Source organism: Saccostrea cucullata, unplaced genomic scaffold (genome assembly GCF_032062105.1).
Source record: "Saccostrea cucullata isolate Sc308-1 unplaced genomic scaffold, CSIRO_AGI_Scuc_v1 ctg2061, whole genome shotgun sequence".
NCBI lineage: Eukaryota > Metazoa > Mollusca > Bivalvia > Ostreida > Ostreidae > Saccostrea > Saccostrea cuccullata.
This window is the reverse complement of record NW_026923981.1, coordinates 40,962-57,481: the sequence shown is the minus strand read 5'-3', so window position 1 is coordinate 57,481 and position 16,520 is coordinate 40,962. Positions and strand designations below refer to the sequence as shown.

The 16,520-nt window shown below is 34.2% G+C and overlaps 1 pseudogene; it reads left to right on the top strand.

The window, feature by feature from the left end:
• Positions 1-8,602: 8,602 nt before the first annotated feature.
• LOC134265400 (uncharacterized) lies at positions 8,603-10,638 on the top strand (annotated as a pseudogene).
• The last annotated feature ends 5,882 nt before the right edge of the window (positions 10,639-16,520 follow it).

Here is a 16,520-nt window from a genome sequence, read left to right as displayed (position 1 = left end):
CCACGACTAAAATGTACAATCCTATCACATACTAGTAAGCGGACGCCAAACCGTGGCTTGTGACTTTGTATCTTTTCTCATTCAAAAGTTATGACCAAGGTTCAAGTTTTTGAAAAGTATTTCGAACTTCAAGATCAAGGTCATGAGGTAAAAAATTATTAGGGGCCGCCAGGAGGCGGTCGGTTTCTCGATATGAAAGTTTGAAGTCGCCGTGCGTTTCTGTGGACTTAGAACAATTTAAATAAAAATATTTAATATTTATATTATATAGAATATTAAAAAAAGTTATTTTAAATGTTTAACAAAAAGCACAATAATCATAAAATCAAAATTTTATAAACAATGGGTGTAAATGTTTCATCCAATCCTGATTGACAAACTCTAACATGACAGAGACTTGAAAGAGAAGAAATGTAGTGGTGGATCTTCGGGGAGTTGGAGGGGGGGGGGGTGTTAACATTCTCTAAGAGAGAGTGAGGGGCCCCACATATTTTATATTTGTTGCGAAAACTACTTTAACATTAAACTTCTACCATAGTTCGTTTACAAGTACCAAACTGAGTGCAGATACGCAGAAGTCTATGGACAGTTTGGTTATACAAATACAGTTTATTGTATATGCATTATGCATGAAGAAAATCGGCAATGTCGCATGCACGTGTTTTATGTCAGGAGGATATTTTAATAGATAAATGTAAGAAATTTTAAAAACAGATCACGCAAATTTCAGTTTCTTATTACTATATCAAAGGAACAATTAATTGGGTTTGCGGCCGATTTTTGACGCTTGCGACAATATATAGGTTTCTTGTAGTGTATTTAGAAAGGTCTTATCACAGTTTAAACAAATGAATAATATAAAATTCTATCTCTTCTCTGTTCCAATTCTAAAGAGATGACCAAGGTTGAATTTTTGTGACATACAAACAGATTTACAGTCTGACTGACAAACAGACAGACGAATAAGATTTAAAGAAACCTCGACCGCTTTCTCAAAAGCGGGGCAAATCAAATGTTTTACATCAGAGAGAGAGAGAGAGAGAGAGAGAGAGAGAGAGAGCTTTAATAATTCACAAAAAATTCGGACAACCTTTAACACACATTAGGAAAGATCTACATGTTTAACTAAATGTTCAAAGGAATTTTAAATTAAATTCCCCCTCCTTTTTTTCAGAATTTATCATATGCTGCTGTCATATCTATGACTTATATTCTTCTAGTTTTTTTTTAGTTATTCAGAATATTAGTCTCCACTAACATATCGGAATAATTTAAGATTTACATCACGCTCCCAGTTAATACTAGTTCATTACCAATTCTCTGCATCATATCAAATGTATTCGTATGAAGAATTTAAAATACAATTTTTTGTTTTTAATAATTTATATTAAACATTCATGATTTTTAGTTTCCTTATATAATAAGTATTTATCACTCCAACTCTTTATAAATCCCATGCGCGGATCCAGGAATTAAAGTTAGAGGGGGCGCCCATAATCGGCAGGGGTCTGGTTTAAGCTGAATTCTAGAGATTTTGTAGAAAAAATTGAGGTTAACCGAGTAGACATTTTTACATTTTCTCGACGAAACTATGATTTACGCTAACTTTGACAATTTTAGGGGGCGGATGCGACCCCCTTTGATCCGCCACGGAATTTTGTAATTGCAAGCATTGTGCCCAACACAAAGATTAATTTTACAAAAGGATAAATACAGTCTTTAAATTTCTAGTAATTAAAGACAAAAACCCAGTGACATTGACTGTGACCTGTATGTTAAAAGTAGTTTTTTCGTTTTTAGTTAACCTTTGCAATAACTTTTGAACCGCAAGAAATAGAGACTTCATTTTTGGTATCCATATTTTACTAATCATGTTCTCTCAAATGACACCAAGGTCAATTGCCTTGTGACCTTGAATGTGACATATGTGCCAAAAAGTTTTTTTTTTATTTTGTCGTTGCCGGGTGCATAGTGTTTCACAAACAAATCTTGTTTTAAATTAATTTGTGATCATTTTTATTGATTGGATTTGTTGACGTCTTTTTATAAGCATAACGTCAACGTAACGTTGCGTGTCCCATGTGACCCAATTTAAAATTATACTGGAAGACGACTCTCACTATCTAATGATTCAAGTCAATCTAGGTGTTTGATGCAATTGAACTTTAATAACTCTGATTTTTGGCAAAGGAAATAAGAAGAGAGAGATTATATTTTGAATACATTACCATAAGTTTTGACCTCAATGCTACGAGGTATTTTCTTCAGAAAAGTGGTCACACACTAGAACAATACCTTTGCGATTCGCAAAGTATTTTTAGTAACAATGCTTGACAAGAAAATTTCGAAATTTTATTTTTCTTAAACAATTTTTTATAAGCTTCGATTTGATATATAGCACAAGTGGTATATACTAAATTTAAAATTTGACTTGTGGTTGCTATTGATAGAGTTAAAAACCTTTGACTTCCAGTTGGGGAGGGGGGCATATTTATAAGAGTTAGAATTACAAACATCTGGAGCGGAATTCATAAAGACTTTTAGATTTTTCTTAAAAGTTGTACTTAAACATTAAAAAAAAAATTTAACTAAGAGAAATTCTTTAGTTTTAATTCATAAAGATCCTAAGCACAATTCTTAACTAAATTTTATTTTAAGAAAAACAACATGTTTAAGTGTAAGCACTATGACAACACTAGCGATTTGCCGTGCTTTTTGCAACAACAAAGGCGCTCTCTAGTGAAGGAGATAATAAATTCAACAGACGTGACGTCTTTGTCTTGTTATATTGTTGCATGTACCTGAGTTTACCTACCATGTAAACCTGGGTATTCGTCGTCACCTTTGATTGTAAGGTAGGCGACATTTATTCATAGTAAAATGGTATAATTTTACTACATTGGCGTCGCCGGTAGGATAACAAGTCCACTATGACCTTTCACCCTGACCTCATAGCCATCCACCCGTGCCGGCACGATTCCTACCTCAGTCGAGAATTGCCAGTCAAACCTTTCACCACGTTTTCCTGCTTTGTCTTGTTATATTGTTGCATGTACCTGAGTTTACCTACCATGTAAACCTGGGTATTCGTCGTCACCTTTGATTGTAAGGTAGGCGACATTTATTCATAGTAAAATGGTATAATTTTACTACATTGGCGTCGCCGGTAATTCGGAGCGGGGCAAAATGTATTTACATGTATTTTACTTGCAACAATTCACGTGTGAGTTTCCACTCGTGAGTAAAAACACGTGAGTGAAATCGTTTGCAATTAGTCATTTTGGAATTTTAGGAAACTGTTGCTTACAGGCGTTATAATTAACGTTATATGCAAAGTTCAGACAATTTGACTAATTTGCCTTGTTATTTTTTCACTCGTGAGTCGCATTTGAACACGTGGTGATATCACGGTCCAATTATTTTTGTAGTTTCATTTTTCATTAGTATTTAGTATTATATTTTCGTACAGGCGTTTTTGTAAAGGTTAGTACGAAAATTTTGAACATTTTCATTGTCTTGTGCAAATTACGGTTTTTTTTTTCTCTCGACTCATTGAATTTTGTACAGTTGTGCCACAACGACCGAACTTTATTCTAAATTGTTAATCTATTTCATATTTTTGCACGAGACAAATAGTTTTTTTTTTATTGAAAAGTTATTGTCACTCGTGTTGACAATTTTCGAGGAGCGCCGTTTTCTTCTCGACTCGTCATTTAATTAGGATTTAGAGTTATCATATATTTCTTTTTTCTCTAAGTTCCCTGAAAAATATTTTTGGGGAAAGTAGAGATATATATTGTGTTTTTGATATTGTATATTTTTGTTGTGTAGTTTCACAGAGCTAGTTCACGCTAACCAGTTTACCTGTTGTAGCTATATATAGATCGAAGCGCACGTGCTTCTCGCTTTAACAGTAGACTAGACTGATTTTGTAGTGCAACAGTTTTTACATCTTAGCTCTGTGGAATAATAGTCAATTTATTTGATATACATGTAGTTAGTTCATATAACATCATCAGTTGATTATACAATTAGTTGATAAGCTTTTCTACAACTTTTCGTAACATCAATGCTTTTTACTACCGTCAACTGTCATCGGGCGTTTACATTAGCGTTGTAAGAGTCTGCCGGTAATTTAAGCACGCGTACTTATGTACAGATTTAAGCAAATACTAGTAGTTTAATAAGCTTAAGGATTCATCCCAAATTTAGACCAGTATTTTATCAATCAATCAACGAGAGATAAAGAAAACAGCGTTTTTACAATTATCAAAGATAAAGAGAAGATAGAAAGAAAAGCAGATAGAAAGAAAAGAGAAACGTCAAACTAAAACATTAGAAACTTTACTGTTGAATTAAACCGGCTTAGATACAATTATTTATTGTGTTAAAGTAACGTTTAATTCACCAATCAACCAGAAATAAAGACAACATCGTAAAACAGTTCTTCAGGAGAGAAAAAAAGAAAAGATAGACGCAGTCAAGTAAAATTACCAGGACTATACCAAAGAATTAAACCGGCTTAAAATACAATTATATATTGTGTTAAAGTTACGTTTAATTCAAATCACGGTGACTACACGGATATTGTTGTACATCAGTCACGTTAATGTGTAGTAATACTTTCACCGGCGGTTTCGAGATCTTTACCGTAACGTGGAAATAACGTAATACACACATTCACTGACGGAATATTTCAGTAGTATCAAACGGCGTGATTTATTTCCGTAACTTTGAACTACTGAAAACAACAAGATGAATCCAGCTATGACACAATGTACAGCACCTCCTGGATACTATGGTGGACCATACATGCCATCTCTGAACCCAGGTCAATGTGGGTATCCTTATCCCTGTACACCAGTCCCTGGGAACTACCCTGTGCCATTTCCTGGATATGGTGGACCATTCCCACAACCATTCTTTGGACCACCACAGCCATGTCCAAGCATTCCATATGCATATGGCCCTTATCCCGGAATGTTCCCACCTGGATACATGGTACCTCAGATGACTTACCCACAACCTTGCATGTATGGAGGGCCACCAATGCCAACACCTTTGACCCAATCAAGAGATGGGGGAGCTGTACAAAGTCCTTCTATATCCCCAAATGAAATTCCAGACAACAACCAGGATCAGGTACTATCTGCACCATTGAGACCTGGAGATGCCAGCAGCTGTGCACCTGTCCTGCTTGCAGCAGTAAACCATCAGCAGCAGATGCCAACACTTACTGCAGCAGTATACCACCAGCAGCAGCAGCAGATGCCAACAGTTACCTGTAAAAGTCCACCACGTTTTCCACTAATACGGAGTGGTGATATATCACCTGCTAGTATTCAGTGGAATACCATGGTGTCACAGGAAGTTCCTGGAATTTCAAAGTCACCAGACATAGAAGACAAAGATGATTCTAATGGCAGTTCATCTGAGTTTTGGCCACCGAGTAGTGAGCAATCAACTGCTGGTTGCCAAACATCTCCAGATGTTGAATACAGTCAATACACTACTAACTGCCAACAACCACTGGACTTGACACCAGATACACAGCCATCTAGGAGTGATCCATCACCTGAGCATAGCAACAAGTCAGTTGTAAATGCTCAGACATCCAGCAATTTACAGGAGTCCTCCTACCAAGAGCTGGTAACAGACGAAAAGGGAACAGCAACCTCTTCACTAATCGAGCTGCCAATTCATAATGAGAAGATTAGTGAAGCGCTGAATGCTTATCCCACACTGTCTCTACCAGTAACAGCTGTGTACCAAGACAACACTGAAAGTGACAGCACAGGTGGCTCAACCAGGTTCACTTGGAGTGCTGCCAACAAGGACTTTCCTCCCACATACAGAGAGTGCCTTGTTTGTGTACTCCACTTTGTAGACCATGGGCTGGGCATCCCATCTGGGCTGCCACTAGAAAATAAATGTTGGGTTGTGCCATGGCCCACCATGATTATGTAGATCATTTGCTAAATAAACCTGAAATGCTTTTACCCAGTGTTTACTTACTGACTTACAATAACACATTATAGTTCTAGTACTTAGTATTTAGTACCTGATAGTTAGTAAATTGCAGTTTTAATAATATTAGTTTTTACTGCAGTCTGACCATATTTGGATATAATTTATTTATAATTTAAGTAACTAACATTTACACTAGAACTGGTAGTTAACTCTCAACTGGTCATAGTTGGTCGTTGACAAACTCAATTACAGTATTTATTGTTGTTATGCAATGATCAGTTTAGATATTTAGTAACTTTATTGTAAGTCGATAAATTATACTAAGCTTACTAACATTGCCAACACAATTGCTTAAGTTTACTGTAACTTGCAGCACTATCTACTAGTCATTATTCTTAAGTGATAGTGATAGACTGGTTTATACACATTACATCCAGTACTTTAGTGATCTGTTTACTGTAGACAAGTGACTAGTATACCAGTATACATGCATGTAGCTAAAAATATGCACATCTGATAAAAAGCTAAAAAATTACACTACTTATAATTAGGAACAGCTTGATAATATTACTACTTCTCTCTTTTAAAAATAAAAGGGAGGGGAAATGTGTAGATTGTAGTTTGTAAGTTATAAACCAGTTGTTAAATACATGTTATAGATTTGCAACCAAGTCAGTATTTGAGCATTGCTTAACCATCATTCAGAATTCAAGTACAATGCAACTAGCTCAAATTACTTAGAGTTGAACGTGTCATTGTTAGAATAGTAAATATATTATTAGTAATGTTATAACTAAAGACCCATATAATTTGGCCAAAGCCATTGTTAATCTCTATCAGTGTAAACTACATGTATATAGCAATGCTCGATGCACTTGTGGTGTAGATATGCGCAGTATTAACTATCATGATTATAGTACTAAAGGCTCACTTACATTAGTAAGTATTTAGTGTACTTTATAGCTATAGCATTTGAGCAAGACATTAAATGAATTAAGCAGTTCAAGAATAGTCGTCACTATTTTAGAAAGGTTAGTAGTAAGCATAGTGAATATTTTAGTATTATTATTGCTCAAGCAAATGTTAGTAACAAGTACATATTGTAGTCACATAATCAAACTCTTATTAAGGAATATTTATAGACTTTAACTAGTTAATTTAGGTCAAATCTGGGTGAAGCATATTCAGGCAATATATAAAGTCAAAATACTGCAATGATCTATTTGGTTGCATGTCTTTGACCCAGTTCCTAAGGATTCCCAGAAATACTACTACCAGGACTGGTGTAATCATGCAACCTATGCTTTCCATTGGATATACCTGGCTGATATCAGTGACGGTATATCATGTCGGATCGCCTCATGTATATAGTCAATGCTTTCCGTCAGATACCCGGCTGACCATTCTCAGTGACGGTATTGGGCTGGATTGCTCTATGTAAATAATCTTATGCTTTCCGTTAGATACCTGGCTGACCATTCTCAGTGACGGTATTGGGCTGGATTGCTTCGTATGTAGTTATATGTAATACATTTTCCATATCATACCTGGCTTACTAATTTTAGACAGTGACGGTACTGATGTGGAATGCGTTTTGTAAATATGTTTTCAGTAGTATTATTTCATAGGTTCTTCTATCAATAGTCAGTTAGTTTAGTTCTTAGGATAGGTAATAAGAAAATATACTTAGTTTAGGTTAGGCTTAAGTAAGTAAAAGTTATATAGTATCAGGCATTGTAATATTTAAGGTGACGACATACATAAGAAGATAATCGCAATATATGTTAAGTTAATTATTAGAATACATCGCAACAGATTAGTTAATTTATCTGTTGTAAAGTTCTAACATAGGCTGCACTCCGGCACAATTTATAATTCGGCAAATCAGTTGTAAACATGATTAAATTATATACTGGTACAACTGAATATCACTCGACTAAAACCATGCATATGCCATATGACACCATTTAGTTACAGGTCTCTCATGGAAGTGGGTCAGTGTTAGGTCATAGATAAATAGATATTCTTTTGGCTATATGTGTTAGAATATAGGAAATATGTATATAACAGACAACATGGAATATGTATGGCTAAATTAATATGATCATTTGATCCAGTGTGGAAGATGCATGCAGATTTAATTCGCAAATCATTGAACCATATTCAATCTTGCCACACATTTACATGTTCATCCTGCGGAACTAAGGCGCTAGAAGTAATTCCGGCCAAGTTCATGGGGATACATGAATTAGTTCATACATTTTCCATGTCTTATTAAATAATAATTATATATTTCTGGTTTACATTCCTCTGAATAAATTACAGTAATTGCCCTTAGCTTTATTAAATAAAACGGGGAGGAATGTAGTGAAATTGCATATGTAAACAAGTCCACTATGACCTTACACCCTGACCTCATAGCCATCCACCCGTGCCGGCACGATTCCTACCTCAGTCGAGAATTGCCAGTCAAACCTTTCACCACATTTTCCTGCTTTGTCTTGTTATATTGTTGCATGTACCTGAGTTTACCTACCATGTAAACCTGGGTATTCGTCGTCACCTTTGATTGTAAGGTAGGCGACATTTATTCATAGTAAAATGGTATAATTTTACTACATAATATTAGCAGACGGGAAAATGGAATCGCAGACAAAAAGGAAGCCAAATTGGAACGCCGATGAGACCCTTACGTTGACCAATTTAGTCGACGAAAATAAGCATATTCTTGGGGGGAAGTTAGGTCCAACACTGACGTCGGACATGAAGGCTCGTACGTGGCAAAGTATTGCACAAACGCTGACTGCAATGGGCATAGGTCCAGCTAGGACAGCTGCAGAGGTGGAAAAAATGGCACAATATTTTTTCCAAATCGAAATCGGAAATATCCGATCATAGGAGAGGTACGACTGGGACAGGTTGGTTATTACACACACTTTCACTTGATCCGCGATCGTGTTCAACTCAATCATGTCTGTGTATTATAGACTTTGATGTATCCTTCAGCAATAATCTTAAAACTCAATGTTAAACCTTCTATGCATTAAATTAACATTAAATAAACACTCAAACATTTACAAATGGTCAGAAAGGATTGAAATTTCTGCAGTTTGGTTTTTCCGCGTACATTCATATAGTTTACATGTAACCAAGGAAAGATAAAAGGGGAATAACCCAAAGTAAAATATTTTCATTATTTTGGGGTGTCCCACAGGATAATATTAATAGAAGTATTAAATATCTTTTTTTCATTCAAAATGTTAGACTTATTAACGCACTTCACTTTGAGTGACAATTCAAAATCAAGGTGAAAAGTGTTTTTATTTATAATACTTAAAACATTTGGAAAGGTAAATAAAGAGTGGGGAAAATTATGCTGAATCAAATATTTGTTCTTTAAAGGTGGTGGTCCTCCTCCAAAGGCACTAAGTGCAATTGCTGAGGCTGTGTCCAGTGTTGTTGGGGAAAATAACACTTGCCTGACTGGTATTGGAGGAGGTGCAGACACTACACTCATACAGCTAGGTCTTCTAGGAGAGGAACCATTGTAAGCATAAAGGAGGCTATGCAAGTATTTAAATTCTGATTGAATAGAATCATCGATAGATGAAGGAAAAAATGTTGTTTCCACCTTAATTCAGGCTTTACAAAAAATATTGAAAGTAGGTAGGCAATTTTAAATTATTTTTTTTAATCTTTGAACTGATTTAAACAAATCTAGATTACACCAATGAAAAAAAAATGAATTCAAATTAATTAAAATGTTGCTTTAAATAATTTATGAGTCACACAATTTTAGAGTAAAATTTTCATAAATCTTTTCCTAAAAAAATTGAGAGCCAAGATCTTCACTGCAAAAGAAAAGCACTGATTAAACAAATTAGAATTTGGAGAGTAGAAACAATTTTTTTTCTTAGCAGACCTGCATTTATGGCTAATGCTGTGCAATATATTGAAAGCTAGCACACTTGAGCCTTTTTTTCAGACAAGCCAATGAAAGACTTAAGAGAGCTTTGACCAGAAATAATTTGTTTTTTCAAATGAAAAAAAAGCAAAGAATGAAATAAGAAAATTGTCATAAATTTTATGTTAAATAATAATTAAGCTTATAGCACAAATACATTATCATAAACAATTATGGGTGATAGACATTTATATTCAAGTTTTATCAAAATAGATTATACAAAGTAATTATATCGAATTATTATCCCTTTTTCTTCCCAGCTGGTGGAATTTGTTTTTAATTGATCTCCTGGCACAATTCAAAATTATTTAATATTATTTAATGTTCACAAACTTTATTAGGAAAAAATGTTTTGTCAAAATAAATAGAGAAACATAATTGGTATGAATTTTTACAAAAAATAAAATTGATTTTTTTCAGGGGCATTCATGTTATTGAAGGACCATCCGACACAGTGTCATGTTTTGCAACTCCACCCCCACCTCCTATGCCAAGTACATCCACTTCACGCCTAGTCTCAAGGACCTCCAGCACTAACGGGAGTACAGACCTAAAGAGAAAAATTGATGAACTTACTGTGAGGAAGTTGGAGCTCGAGGTGGAATATTATGTGCTCAAAATCAAGAAAGCAAAGGGGGAAGAGTAAATCACATAATATATATTAGCTATGATTGTCCCTTATTTGCATTGGACTTCAAATTTAAAAGCCTCAAATATATGAAAGGAAAAAATGCAGAATTAACTTGTAAAGTAATTTTATGTTATTTTTTTCATATGTATTTTCCAGAATTGTTATCTATCATTTAAAATATTATAAAATAAATATTTATCTTGAAGTATTTGACTTGTTGGCACACTTTGTTGATGTATATATCACACAAAAAATTTATTATACATAAAATTGGATCTTTACACCCATCACTTGAAATATGAATTCAGAATTTTAAAAATGTTGCAATTTTTATTTTAAAAAAAAATAATGAATGCACCATCCTTCTTGGTATGTTTAAAATTACTTTTTTTCATTACATGAATTATTTAACTTCAAATTTATTAACTTTTTATAATTCTAAAAGAGATGGTTTAAAACCAAAAGATATAATATACCTCCAGTACAGATTCAAAAGTGAGTGTCAGCAAACAGTTTTCTGTATCTAGTTCCATCATGATTGCAGTTGTTGTTGTTGTTGTTGTTGGCATTTACAATCTGTTGATGATCATCCTCCTCCCATCTTCATCACCTGGCGGGGGGCATGCAATATTGCGGTCCTTGCAGATGTTGTGAAGGACGGAACAGGCTATTATCACCTGACATGCCTTTTCTGGAGAAAGGCGGATCTCACCATGCAGGACATGAAATCGCCTCTTCAGCTGCCCTATCCCTCTCTCCACCACACTTCTTGTCTTCTTGTGGGCTCTGTTTTAATAACCACCCAAATGGAAAAGATTTTTAATAAACTACTATCAAACCATCAACAATCTACCAACAAACTATACTTTTGTGGTTTGTTAAAGTAGTTTGATAGTATAGCATTTAATGAACCACTAACAAACCACTTTTCTAAAAATAGCTGCAGTGGTTTGTTAGTCTTTCATTTCTGGTGATTGTGATTTCTTTATAGTTTGTTAGACTTGGTATCTTGCATCTTGCAACAGTGTTTTATTAGTATAGCATTTGCTTCTAACCACATGGGAAATTACTTTACAGATGCCTGTACGAAATGTTCCGCCTGGAATATAGGGGGAATTGAGGCGAACTTGGAGAGTGAATTCCGGGCGTCAGTTTGTCTCTCTATATATGGTGATACACAGGTTCCGGGCGTAACCCAAGCGGAATTGGGCAGGAATTTGAGGCGAAAAATGCAAATGAGCTACACCCGGAAAAATAAATGACGCCTGGAAAAAAATTATGCCTGGAAAATAAAATTACGCCTGGAATAGAATTACGCCTGGAATGTCCTTATCATTATATAATACAATGTGACCTAAAAACCTATATATTTACCAATGTTAACAAAGAAAAACATTTAGATTATGATTTACAATGTTAAAGCTAAAAATTCAGCATTTTGAATTGTAAGAAAACATATATGTCGGGTCATTAACATATAGTATAGAAATATAACATAAAATTTGTGTATTAAGGGACACTTAAAAACATCCAAGATTGAATGTGTATTTAGAATTAAACAAACTTTTTACAATATTGGTACATTTTATCACTTTAGTAATCATATTGAAACAATTTTAGTTACTCAATACAATTCTTCATTTACTCAGTAGTTTACAGTTCCTCAGACTCGCTGCAGCCTGACTATCAGACTATTATTTCTCAGAAATGTGTGCAAGGAAACTCAAATATCTAAGTAATTTTAGTGTCAACAAGTTATAACTATAATCATTCTACATTATCCTAATCAAATTTACTCAAATAGGTACCAGATATTAATGATCACACCTACCAGCAGATACTGTGTTATCCAGAAGAAGTGTAAAAGCCTTAACCTTGAAATTATCTGCATTTCCCATTTCACCACACTAAACTCCCTCCTTCATGATCAAATTCAAACTTAACCCCTATCTGAAATGACCCTTAATTGATAATTAAATTGACCAATCAGAGGCTTTTACTTCTCCTGAAAGTTCCAGGCGTAATTTTTTTTCTATTTTCCTGATATTTTACGCCCGGAAAATCTGAACTTGCCAATTGACGCCCGGAAAATACAAATGACGCCTGTAAGACGTCTCTTCTCCTGAGGCGTAACTTTTTGAAAATTCCGTCTCCGCCTCAAGTACGCCCGGAATTTGCCAATTCCTGCTCAATTCCACCCAAATTCCAGGCGGAATCCACCTTTAAATTTCATACAGGTGTGTTTAAGGTTGAATTATCTAGAATTGTTGAAGTTTCCAAGAACAGCTTATCTCTTTACATCCGGTGTTATAGCTATTTGCGCCAATTTTCAAACCACCAAGCAGGTCAGAAACAATTAAAGGAACTGGTGAAGGGACATTCAAATTGTTATAGTATCATTCTATATGATCCCTGACTGGAAAAAGCAGCAATTAACATTATTAAAAGATGGATCTGGATACAGAAGAGGTACTTAATGCATGTCATGAAGTAATTAACCTTCTGTGAATGTGGTCGATGCATATGCTTTTTACTAGCTTTGGATTTTTATTCATTTTCAGATTGACCTATAATTCCTATCCTAGTTTAGATCAGTTATGCATTGGATTATGGGAAGTATACTTGAAAATAAGACAATAAAGATGTCTTTCAAAGTTGCAATGAGGTCAGAAACAAGGAAAAATTGCAGCTTTTTCCATGCCAGAGGAAGCAGGGAAATATTTAAATGTCGATCGTCAGCTTGAAGAACATTTTTTGGTGAAAAATACTATGAACATGTACACAACAATAAGGAGAATATGTGATAAGTACATGGACATTGACTTGGAATTGCATCTCCTAAACAAAAGGAAACATGTTGGATGTTGCACTTGCATTGCATGGCTAATTAAACTTGTGAATCCTGGAATTTAAAAATACTCTGAAACAAGACTTGTTGAATATTTCAAAATGTGATTGTTTTAGGTGTTTTCAATTAAGACTTGTGAATTCAAATCTACAGTGTTTTGGTGATGGATTTGTTGACCCAGTGATTTGTTAGTAGTTTGTTAGAGTGGTTTGATTGTAGTTTGTTAGAATGGTTTGATAGTAGTTTGTTAGAGTGGTTTGATAGTAGTTTGTTAGAGTGGTTTGATAGTAGTTTGTTAGAGTGGTTTGATAGTAGTTTGGTAAGTGTGGTTTGATAGTAGTTTGTTAGAGTATAGTTTGTTAGCTCATTTGCATGTGATTTGCTATACTATTAAACTACTTTCAAACCATAGTGGTTTGTTAGTAATTTGTTATAGTAGTTTGTTTGCCCTTTTTTTCCGTATGGGCAATATTGAAAATAGTTTGGAATAAAACAATTTCTCAGTATAATGATGAGGTAATAGTTCTTAAATTTTAAGTTTGTGTTTGATTTTCTTTTTTTTCCCAAAAAACTTCAATTTTGAGATTATTGTTTATAATTAAGGAATATGTCTAAATCATTGTAGCTCTTAACTCAACAGTAAAACTTAGTAAAATAAAGACACACGAATTTCCAAACTTACCTATTTTCATCAATTTAAAATTTTAAGTGGAAAGAGTACAGGGCCCATACAAAATGTAAAGGTCAATTAACTACTGATTGCTTTGTACAATCCCATTTTTATTTTTCATATGCTAACAGGAACAATTTAAACATAATTATTTTTTTTAATCTTTATGAGGGGTGTATACATGTACATATTTCTAAGCTTTTGTCATTTATGATACTTAGAAACTACATGTACATGCATGTATACTGCAGAGAAGTAAAAATAGTTTTTTTTATTTACTTTTATTTTTTATTATTTTTTTTTATATTTAAATATAAATAATTTCAAATAAGAAGAATGGAAAGAGGCAATTTTTTTTTGTTTTTAATATTTAAAAAAAAAATGAGGAAAGCTTGTCATTTCAGTAAGCCATGCTTTTATTATAGATGCGCAAACATTTGGATCCACCTCGTAGATTTATCTACAAGGGGGCGCTGTACAAGAGAGGGCGCTCGATATGAACTAAAACGAAAGTAGCGTATACAGTTGTTCGTGAATTTTTTAAACTTCTAAATAGCTAAAACAATGACAATGCTGTACGCCTAGAAAGAGTCTTTATGAATCCCGCCCCTGGTGTCTCAGTCAAATATGCTATATTAACCTCATTCGATTATGTAACAACACAGAGTTGATGGTGGTGGGTGGGGTTGCAACTGGACTTTGAATTCACATCATATTTTTCTATAGAACATACTATCATGTTGTAAATTTTGGTAGAGTCTATAACATAACCTAGTCCTGGATTCTGGGAATATTATTTCCGGTATGGTTTTTTGTAATAGAACACATATTCGATCCCGATGCAATATACTTTTGTAAACATGATGATGTGTGGCAACTAATTCGATTTTTAATTGGAGACCTAATATTATGACATCCAAGCGAAAGTACGATTTCACTAAGTTTGTGGTATTTAATAGTAAACATAATAAATTTCATGACCTATTAGTATCACTTATAAACACTAGCATGCCAAAGTAGAACTAGTGACCTACTTTAGTACTTAGCATGTACACGTACTGGCTACTGCAGAATATTATTTACTTGATTAAGTATGTTAATCTACCGAGACAAAAAGAAGGTTGTTATAAGGAATCCAGCCCATATAAAGCTAGGTAATTAATCTCTAAATATGAATCTGGATAAAAGGAATTAGGTCCTAGAAATAAAATAACGTTCAACGAGCACTAATGATAATATAGGTGTTCAACATAACCTAATAAAATGTTCAACTGTGCCATAACTCACATAACTCATAAAAAAACATTCATCGGAAACTAAAATCCGATACACAGGAAAATTTAGTAATCCAGTCATGGTTCAACAGATCCCAGTCACCGAACAGTGTAACCAATAAACATATCCCAGTCACTATTGAACATTACACAGTCATAGTTGAACATAAACAAGTCTCTAAACTACATAACCCAGTCACAGTTCCACATAATTAAGTCTCTTAACAACCTAACCCAGTCACGGTTCAACATAAACAAGTCTCTAAAATACCTAACCCAGTCACGGTTCCACATAAACAAGTCTCTAAACTACATAACCTAATCACGGTTCTACATAAACAAGTCTCTAAACTACATAACCGTTTTGAATGGCACTCGAACCGATGAATTTTACACTAAGCCAAGCTAGCTTTATTTACCCGCCGTTTCATCTTAAAACCGGAAATGTGATTTCGTAAATTTGAAATCTCGATTCCGACTCAAATTTGACATCAGAAAGAAAAAAATTAATTTTTTTCTGAAAATTAAAAACCTTGAGCGGAGGGTTTGTAAAACAGAAAATAAAATAAATCCTGGCCTTAAATATGTAATTAGATCATTAGTATAATAACCAGAAGCAAAGGATAAGATGTTCAAAGAATTCATGCATTTCACTATATAATCATTAGAGCCCCACCCTAAAACAAGAACCCCTGACCCTGGGGCCATAAATTTCACAATTTTGGTAGAGGCACTCTTGCTCATCATAACTATGTACTTAGTTAGTTTATTTAATACCCAGGAGCAGAGAAAAAGATTTTCAAAGAATTCATTTATTTTCACTATACACATGTATAATCAAAATAGAGCCCCGCCCTAACACCAGAACCCCCGACTCTGGGGCCATAAAATTCACAATTTTGGTAGAGGCACTCTTGCTCATCATAACTATGTACTTAGTTGGTTTATTTAATACCCAGGAGCAGAGAAGAAGATTTCCAAAGAAATAATTCATATTCACTACCTACTTATTTAGCCCCGCCCTAGCACTAGAACCCCTGACCCCAGGGCCATGAATTTCACAATTTTGGTAGAGGACTCATTGCTGATTACAATCATGCAAACAGTTTGACTGCTTGATGTCCAGGAGTAAAGAAGAAGATTTTTAAAGATTGCATTAATTT